We start from the raw sequence: 10252 nt of genomic DNA, 5'->3' as shown, positions 1-10252 counted from the left end.
CTAAATAACTGTGGGAAATTCCTAAGAGTTTATATATAGATCACTTTCCGTTTTGAATTAGTCTTTGCCATACGACATGCAAAGAGAAGACTCACCACTTAGATATAGATCTAGCATCTCAAATTTAATAAGTTTAATACTGAGATTGCCCAAATCTGCCCTTCGCACAAGCTCCCTTTTAGTAGATGCCTGCAACATTTTCCCCTAGATATTTAGACCAAAGTCCACATGGTCATCCTTAACTCTTCTTTCTCACGGCTAATCCTTCAGCAAAATCTATAGGCTCTATCAGAATCCAGGGATCTCTCACCATCCACAGCAGCACCACCCTAAATGAAGGCATCATTATTTTATGTTTGGATTACTCTAATAGCCTCACAACTGGTCTGCCTGCTTTGGTCCCCTTCAATCTGTGTCCACCACTCAATGGTCAGGATGTTTCTTTAGGGCTTCCCTGGTGGTTCGGACGGTAAGCAATCTACCTGCAGTGCAGGAGAACCATGTTCAAACCCTGGGTCAGGAAGATCCCCTGGAGAAGGGAATGGTTACCGACTCCAGTGTTCTTGCCTGGAGAATTGCCTGGACAGCGGACCCTGGTAGGCTACAGTCCATGGGGTTGCAAAGAGTCAGACATGACTGACAGACTGACACTTTTCAGTCATTTAATTCCTCTGCATAAGACTCTCCATCTTATTCAGAGTAAAAGCCAAAGTTCAATGACCGAACCAGGTCTTTCAGATACTTGTTCCCAAGGACTTTTCTGACCGCATCTCCCATTCACTCCTCAAGTTCCCTCTGCTCTAGTCCCATGGGGCTTCTGATCCTTGAACATAGCAGCCTTGTCCCTGCCCCACTGCCTTGCATTTACTGGAATTTCTGTCTGAAATGCTTGCCCCTGGCAAGTAGTGACTTCTCTGCTCCATCACTTCCATAAGATTCTTTATTTTCTTAACCCGTATACTGCTTGGCTGCGCTATTTAAAATCGCACCCCGTCAGTTTCTGACCCTTCCTTACCTAATTTTTCCCCATAGCACTAACCAGTATCTGACATTCTGTGTCTTTTACTTAATTATCTTGTCTTCCGTTTAGGTACCATATCTAGAATAGTGCCTACGGGTCCTCAATAAATATCTGCAAAATAAAGGGTTAAGTAAAAGAATAAATGGCTGAGGGAGAGGTGCTGAAGACAGTTAAGATCAGATGGGTTAGGCCACTGGGACAGGAATTCACTTCATGTGAACCACGTGGTTCTGGCCACAAGCCACAGGGGACAAGTGATGAAACTGATGCGTGTACAGTGTACAGTGATAGACAAACCCTTACATGGCGATCCTTGTCCTTCTCTTTCTTTTTCTTCCCTATTATTGATGTTTCTCAGTGATGTTTGACAGAGAAAATTTCTGCTTTGATCTGGTTTTGCTTGTATTTATTTACTGCAGCAAATAGGCACGTGTAGCATTTATTGTTGGAAAAGAATGTGAGCAAATATGAATGGAGAGAGTAAATTTGATAAAAATTCTATAGTTATAAAAAATTGAAGTTATGATGTTGTTTGTCAGGCTGATCTATGTTGTTTTCATTTAAACAGGAAGTGGGGTGCTATCTTAACAATTGTTGTTCTACTCTTACGACTCTCAAGAACATCTCCAAAATTATTCATTGGTGTGTGCGTGCTAAGTCACTTTAGTCATGTTTGACTCTGTGAGATCCTATGGATTGCAGCCTGACAGGCTCCTCTATCCATGGGATTCTCTAGGCAAGAATACTGGGATAGATTTCTGTGCTCTCCTCCCAGGGATCTTCCCAACCCAGGGACTGAACTAGCATCTCTTATGTCTCTCTGCACCTGAGAAGCTCTTAATCATTGGTAGCATATGTCAGAATAAGGACTTGCTAAGTCACTTCAGTCGTGTCTGACCCTGTGCAACCCCATAGACGGCAGCCCACCAGGCTCCCCCGTCCCTGGGATTCTCCAGGCAAGAACAGTGGAGTGGGTTGCCATTTCCTTCTCCAATATGTGAAAGTGAAAGTGAAGTCGCTCAGTCGTGTCTGACTCGTAGTGACCCGATGGACTGCAACCTACCAGGCTCCTCCGCCCATGGGTTTTTCCAGGCAAGAGTACTGGAGTGGGGTGCCATTGCCTTCTCCGAGAATAAGGGCAGTTTTATTTTATTTTCTTATTTTCTTCTTCTTCTTATTTTTCGGCCACCGTGTGGTATGTGAGATCTTAGTTCCCTGACCAGGGATCAAACTCGTGCCCTCTTCAGTAGAAGGATGGAGTCTAAACCACTGGACCACCAGGGAAGTCCCCAATAATGACAATTTTAAAGACTAGTGAAACAGTTTTAAAAATGAATTTGCCTTTCTTTATTTTAAAGTTTTTTTTTCCCTTGGCCACACCGCATGGCATGGGGAGTCTTAGTTTCCTGACCAGGCATTGAACCCGTGACCCCTGGAGTAGAAGCATGGTGTCAACCACTGGACTGCCAGAGAAGTTCCTCACCCTTCTTAATTTCCATTTACTAGTGAACTTTTCTTCTAGTAGACGTTGTCACCATAGTTAACAGAGGACTAACAATACTGTACACCCATATAATCTCTATGCTTTGCTACAGCTCCCTGACCATTTCCATGCACGGATCAGTTTGAGAACTGCAGCTGGTGTACCTTAATCTGCAGCAGCTTTTCCGAGGATATTGACTTCAGAGCTTTGCAGAACTCTTTTGATGCCTAATTTCACCCACCCTCACAATTTGCCAAGTTACATTCTTTTATCTTCTGGCAAGTGCTTAGTCTACTAGCTCTGGCCCCCTACCCCTGAACCCCCATGCTTTAAAATTGTCCCTTGACGTCTGATTTTCCAAAGTTGTACTAAGTAATACCTAACATGATTATCTTTATATTTGTCCTATTCAGGTTTGTAGGGCTTCTTGTCTCTGAGGTCTGATATCTTCTGACACTTGTGGAAAATTCTCAGCCAGTGACTATTCAAATAGGATTACTGTCTGTTGTCTTTCTCTTCCTCTTCCAGGACTCCAGTGATATTTCTTATTGGAACATTTTATTAAGACTCATATATTTCTTACCTCTTTTGCATATTTTCCATCATTTTTGCTCTCTGAGTAAGCCTGATATTTTTCACTGACCTATTTTATTTTTTATGTATGTAGGCATCTTTATTACAATTCATGAATACATTAGAAATTGACATGGATTTCTCTTAAGACATCTAGATTCTCACAGGCATCTGCTTTCCTTTCATTAGAAAATCCACAGTTTACTTGAGAATGGCAAAAAAGGCCACTATCTTCATGTCATTATGACAAGTTTTCACCTCATAGGATACCTGAAACTGTCTCTGGGCCTCCCAGCTCACTATACTGTCTTAATTGACCTGCCCATACTCGAGTGTCTTCAAGAATTCCTTATAAATCTCAAAGGGCACCTGGGCAACAGAACATGCTATTAGCCTGCTGTTAGTCTGTTTAACATTCTATTAGTCTGTTTTATACTATTACTCTATTAGTCTGTTTTAAGGTGAAGTTCCAGGGTTAAATACTGTGCCCAAATCTAATATTTTCAAATTGTCTAGGCTTATCTTCCAAAAGGTCTTCGCTGGTGGCTCAGAGAGTAAAGAATCTGCCTGCAATGCTGGAGACCCAGGTTTGATCTCTGGGTCAGTAAAGATCCCCTGGAGAAGGGAACAACAACCCACTCCAGTATTCTTGCCTGGAGAATTCCATGCACAGAGGAACCTGTTCAGCTACAGTCCATGGGGTCGCAAGGAGTCAGACACAACTGAGCAACCAACACACATACATTCCAAAAATAGTGTATTACTCACTTTACCAACTCTCCCTGAAAAATACAGGACCCACCCCAAAGCGTTAAGTGTTAACCACAGAGAAGTTAGGTGAGACTCCTCTTCTTCCCCCAAATCAAGTTATTTGATTGGCCACACAAATACTAGCACCACAAACACAGTCTTTCCTGAAAAATCTTCACTGATATATTTTAAAGCTCAACAATCCTCTCTCCTGCAACTGAACCCATCTCCTGAGTTTTCTGTTTTGTTATTTTTTTAAATTTCTTCAATTTAAATTCTTCAATTTTAATTTTTATTTCTAGAGTCTCCATTTCATATTTAACTTCTGTATCTGTCAGCTATTTTCTTAAACACATGAATTAGAGTCTGTATCTGATAACTTCAGTTACTAGGTTATTTAAGTCCATTAGGGCTGCTAGGAAAAAAACAAAAACAAAAACCATGAACTAGATAGCTTATAAATAACGGAAATTTATTCTGCACAGTTCCGGAGGCAGGAAAAACCAAGATCAAGACGCTGACGTGGTCAAGAATTGTTAAGGCCCACATCCTAAAGTGCACCTTCTTGTGTCCTCAAGTGGCTTAAGAGACAAAGGAGCACACCAGAGCCTCTTTTGTGAAAGCACTGATCCCATTCCTGAGGGCCCTATCCTCATGACCTAAACCCCTCCATGGTCCCACCTCCTAATGCCATCACTTTAGAGTTTAGGTTTCAACATATGCCCTTAGGGAGAATACATTCAGACCATAACGTGAGTCATCTGTAGATCTGTTGGTGATTTTTTCCCTTTGTATTCTGTATTTGTATTTGTATTTGTATTGTATTTGTATTTGTATTGTATTTGTACAATTTGTATTTGTATTGTATTTGTATTTGTATTCTGTATTTGTATATCTTTGTATTCTACATGCACAGGAATTTTTAACCAAAGAGCTCATGTGTGGATGCATGCAAAGTTGCTTCAGTCATGTCTGAATCTTTGCTACCCTATGGACGATAGCTTGCCAAGCTCCTCTGTCCATGGGATTCTCCAGGCAAGAATGCTGGAGTGGGTTGCCATGCCCTCCTCCAGGGCATCTTCCCACCCCAGGGATCAAACCTGCATCTCTTACATCTCTGGCATTGGCAGGTAGGTTATTTAGCACTAGCACCACCTGGGAAGTCCCAAAAAACTAATATTACATACAAAAAAATGTAGAGGCTGGTTCTGAATGGCACTATCTTTCCCCAGAGAGTTCATTCCCTTCTTACAGACAAAGCTGGGTTCTATCTACCAAGATTGGAGTAAGGTTCTCCTAGGACCCCATCAAACTCTGTTTTTTTAATAGGCTTTGGTTCTCCAGGGATTCCATTAGGGAGCCTGGATTCTTTATTATGACACCGTCTTTTGGGAATCTCCTGAAAGGCCAGCCTTTACTTCCTTAGAGTCCTGAGACAGCCAACAACTTCGTTCTACTTTCCAGACACTTTCTTTTTAGCTTTTTAGTCTTCTGCCTTTAAACAGTTTAAGAATCTGGCAAACACGTGGACTGGAAATTGACTAGAGCTGTGCCCACTTCTTTATCATTCCCTTCTCTCCAAGATCTTGGATTTCAAATCCTAGATGCTTGGAAGTTCTAAACCACAATTTCTGTTTTTGCAGTCCTTTAACATGGTCAAAAGCTCTGTGGCCTTCCTGTCTCCCAGCAAAGGCTGCCTGTTTCTCTGATGCTTGTATATTTCAGTTCTCACCTGCACATTGGCCCTCCTCCTGGGATTCTACTCTTGAGTATGTGTTGCCTCTTAATACCTCTGATGTCTTCAAACACCTTTTTTGTTGTGGGGTAGAGGGGGAGACATAATAAATTTGGTTTCCATAGTTGTTCTTAACAAGAGAAATATACCACTAGATTTTAAAATAACATTTGGGATTAAATTTCTCTAGGGAATTCACTGGTGGTTCAGTGGTTAGGACTCTGCACTTCTACTGCAGGGGATTGGGTTCAATTCCTGGTCTGGGAGTTAAGATCGTGCAAGGTGTGTGGGCCACCCCCCAAAAAAATTTTCTCCACTAAATTTTTATTTTAAAATTCCATTTAATGTGGAGTTTTTTTTTCCCTTAAATAACAGCAATGTTTCACTTCTATTAGTCTAGAGCAGTCCTATTCAATAGAAATAGAAGTCACATATGCAAGACATATATGTAATTTTCCATTTTTAGGAGCTACATTTAAAAAAGGTAAGCAGGTGAAATTAATTTTATATGTTTTATTGAACCCAAAGTATTTTCAACATGTTATCAATACCATTCATTTTACTTCACAATGATATAATTTACATCTTTTCCTTCAAACTAAATCTGAAATAGGTGTGTCTCTTACTCTTAGTTGGATCTCAATTTGTATTAGCCATATCTTAAGCACTCATTTGCTGCATGTCGTTAAGGTGGCTATTACCTATGACCATGTCGATCTAGACAGAGAAGAGTGAGTAGATTCAATCAAAACTGGGGGGAGGGTAGTTAATTTTATTTTGAAAGAAGTTTGTTACTTTTGGTGATATTTCAATGAGCTGATTTGGGGTTTTATGTTCCCCAAATCTCTTAGAAGGCTAGAGAAAAAAAGAGATAGAATTTATCGAAAATCTCAATACTGGAATAAGAATGATGAGAAAAATGTAAATGAAAGAGTGCAAAATAAAAATCTTTTCTTGTCAAACATTAAAATAATTATTTTTGGAAAACATAGGTCGATCCCTATATTTTAATGCTTTGATATCTGCTTTCCATTCCTGTCAGTATTTGGACTGGGCAGGCCGTATGTGGAGGTGGAATTAGTAATGTAGGACTGTCTACTCTGTGACATGAAATCACACCTCTGGGCATGAAATACCTTCCCAACTCATTCAGAGCTGCTGCTGTTATCTGTGACAGATGGCGAACCTTTAATTGCACAATTAGAGGGGGGAAAAAGACCCTCAAGAGTTAAATAGCACTGAGAGAGGTAACGCACTGACTTAAAATTCTAGGAGAAAAATAGAATCCGTTTTGACCTTTCTTCCTTACACGTGTGGATGGTGATACAGGATGCTCAAGTATTTAAATAACTGGTTATGGAAGATAAGAAGGAGCCTGGCCTGGTGAAGACAAACTGTCAAATGATGTTTGCTATTATTTATTTGGGCACGTGCAATGCCCCACCTTATATTTTAAAATTTGACATTGTCGTATAGGTTCCTAACAATCTCTAAGTGAGGCACTATAATTATTCTTAACCACATTCTGCAAACGAAGAAATCAGAATACACAAAAAGGTACTTGTTTAAAGTTCCACAGAGAGTAAGGAAAGCGGAATTTTGGCTGAGAGTGACTCATTCCAAAGTCTGCTATCTGAATTACATCGCCTTACTCTCCCCTGCATATAACATATGATTTTAGATCACCTCTACCTATTAGATATTATATGAATCATATTTTAACGTCACGATTTTAAGGAATATTTGAATTTCACAGGTATTAAAAGAGAGAGACAAAGGATGTCAATCTCGAGTTTTAAATGGGTAACTGAAAAGTTTGTTCTATAATTCAGGGCTCTCTGACAGATAAATCAATATTAAAAATATTAGGGTTAATATTCCTTGTCCTGTAGTGCTTGAAAGGACGTTATGTGGTAAATGGTTCTACATTTATTCTCCAAGACATTCTGTTATCAGGCGGATTCAACTGTAGCCATCACTTCCTCAAGATAGAGTGTCTGTAAAGCTAACCACAGACTGGACTGCAGAGGGTGAGTAGTGAAATGCTTCTTCTCTTTTTTTGCTAAACTTTGTTCATGTGCCTTGGTCTTGTATTTCATCTTAACGTTTCATAAGTCACTCCAGCATTAGTAATGAGCGCTTTCAACCGAGACGTCACTTTAATTTTCCACACTGCGCTGCCTCCTGTATCTTCTGGAAGTCTCATCTCCCCAGATGACTGCTATACACCATCACTTTCTAATGAAGATCCTTCTCCAGCTCTCATTTTTGGGTGGATTGTGTGCCTGTGAAAGGTGCCAGACTGACAGATGACACAAATCTCTTTGTCTCCCGAGTCAATAGAAGAGGCAGACACCCGTCTACGTGGTAGCCTGCCAGCAGGACTGCCCTTGGCCGGAAAGAAAAGAGGCCCCATCGTCACCTCTTTGCCAAAGGTATCTTAGCAAATGCCAACTGTAATTATGTGTCTGTTAGTCTCAAGCTCCAGGACTAATACAGAGGCATAAACTAATAAACAAAAGGCTTCCCTGGACTCCAGTCTGACTATCTTTATGACCTCCTGCTTTAACAAAGCAACCTATTTTAGAAACATCGCCAGTTCCGCAGCTGGCCGAACTGCTGCTTCACACCTGTCTCTTCAGAAGAATAGATATCTCCTAAGACTGCAAAGCTGGCTCTGAGTGCTGACTTTTAAACTGAAGAGATGCTAAAAGAAACCTCACCATTTATCATCAGTGAGTACTTCTTTATTTGACCTCTTTTGTAAACTGGAAGGAATGATTAAATACCAAGAAGATACGAGGTCAGCTTGTTTTTAAATAAAATGCCAAGAAAGAACTTGAACTATACATTGCAGGCTTACTATACGGCAGGGTAGCACTTGGCAGACTAATCCAGGACTGAGATAATTGCATCAACACGAAGCAGCCTTAGAATGGGAGAACGTGGAGCACAGTGCTGTAAAATCAGTTTTTCTTTGTATGTAACTATGAAATGGACAAATAAAACGAAAGTCAGTCAGGTGGTTCCACAGAGATAGCAGTCTCTTTGGTAACTTATATAAAATATATTTTATGCAACTGAACATGTGTAAATACATCAGAATATATTTTAACTCTTTGCAAGAGGAAAAGGTGGGACTTCCCTCATGGTCCAGTAGTCAGGACTCCATGCTCACAATGCAGGAAGCCCAGGATTGGTCCCTAGTGAGGAAATTATATCCCACATGCCCCTACTAAGGGTTTGCCTGCCATAGCTAAAGAACCCACATGCCAATGAAGATCAAAAGCCCCAAGTTCCACAGCTAAGACGTGGCACAGTCAAATAAATGAATATTAAAAAAGAAAAAAAAAAAGAAAAAGTTTGGGTATTATTGGAAATAAAAAAATTGAAAATATTTATTTATTGAAAATAAAAAACACAAACTATATATACATATATATATGTGTATGTATATATATAAATATATATATATATATATGTATATATAAATTTTTCCAAAAGAGGGAAATCTTCATTTAAAAGGAAAAGAAAGATGTATTCCATATCTTTTAAACAACAATTTCACCTTTAGGAATCTATCCTATATATAGAAGTATATGTGACACATAAATATACATAAAGGAAAGATTTTACTGTAACCATGTTATAAGTAAAAAGAGGAACATTTTCAATATTCTTCAATAGGAAAATTGCTGGAAAAATTATTATATACCCACTATAGAATATATTTTTGCCTTTTCATACTGTTCATGGGATTCTCAAGGCAAGAATCCCATTCCCTTCCCCAGGGTCACCCTGCTTATTTAACTTATATGAAAAGTACATCATTTGAAATGCTGGGCTTCAGGAAGCACAAGCTGGAATCAAGATTGCTGGGAGAAATATCAATAACCTCAGATAGGCAGATGACACCACTCTTACGGCAGAAAGGGAAGAACTAAAGAGCCGCTTGATTAAAGTGAAAAAGGAGAGTGAAAAGGTTGGCTTAAAGCTCAACATTCAGAAAACTAAGATCATGGCATCTGATCCCATCACTTCATGGCAAATAGATGGGGAAACAGTGGAAACAATGGCTGACTTTATTTTTAGGGGGGGGTTTCAAAATCACTGCAGATGGTGATTGCAGCCATGAAATTAAAAGACGCTTACTCCTTGGAAGGAAAGTTATGACCAACCTAGACAGCATATTAAAAAGCAAAGACATTACTTTGCTAACAAAAGTCTGTCTAGTCAAAGCTATGGTTTTTCCAGTAGTCACGTATGGATGTGAGAGTTGGACTATAAAGAAAGCTGAGGGCCAAGGAATTGATGCTTTTGAACTGTGGTGTTGGGGAAGACTCTTGAGAGTCCCTTGGACTGCAAGGAAATCCAACTAGTCCATTCTAAAGGAAATCAGCCCTGAATATTCATTGGAAGGACTGATGCTGAACTTCCAATACTTTGGCCACCTGATGGGAAGAGCTGACTCATTTGAAAAGACCCTGATGCTGGGAAAGATTGAGGGCAGGAGGAGAAGGGGACGACAGAGGATGAGATCATTGGATGGCACACCGACTTGATGGACATGAGTTTGAGCAAGCTCTGGGAGTTGGTGATGGACAAGGGAAGCCTAGCATGCTGCAGTCACAAAGAGTCAGACATGACTGAGCGACTGAACTGAACTGTATTGATTTGATAGAATATTTTG

This window comes from Cervus canadensis, chromosome 20 (genome assembly GCF_019320065.1).
Source record: "Cervus canadensis isolate Bull #8, Minnesota chromosome 20, ASM1932006v1, whole genome shotgun sequence".
Classification (NCBI taxonomy): domain Eukaryota; kingdom Metazoa; phylum Chordata; class Mammalia; order Artiodactyla; family Cervidae; genus Cervus; species Cervus canadensis.
This window is presented reverse-complemented; position numbering follows the sequence as displayed.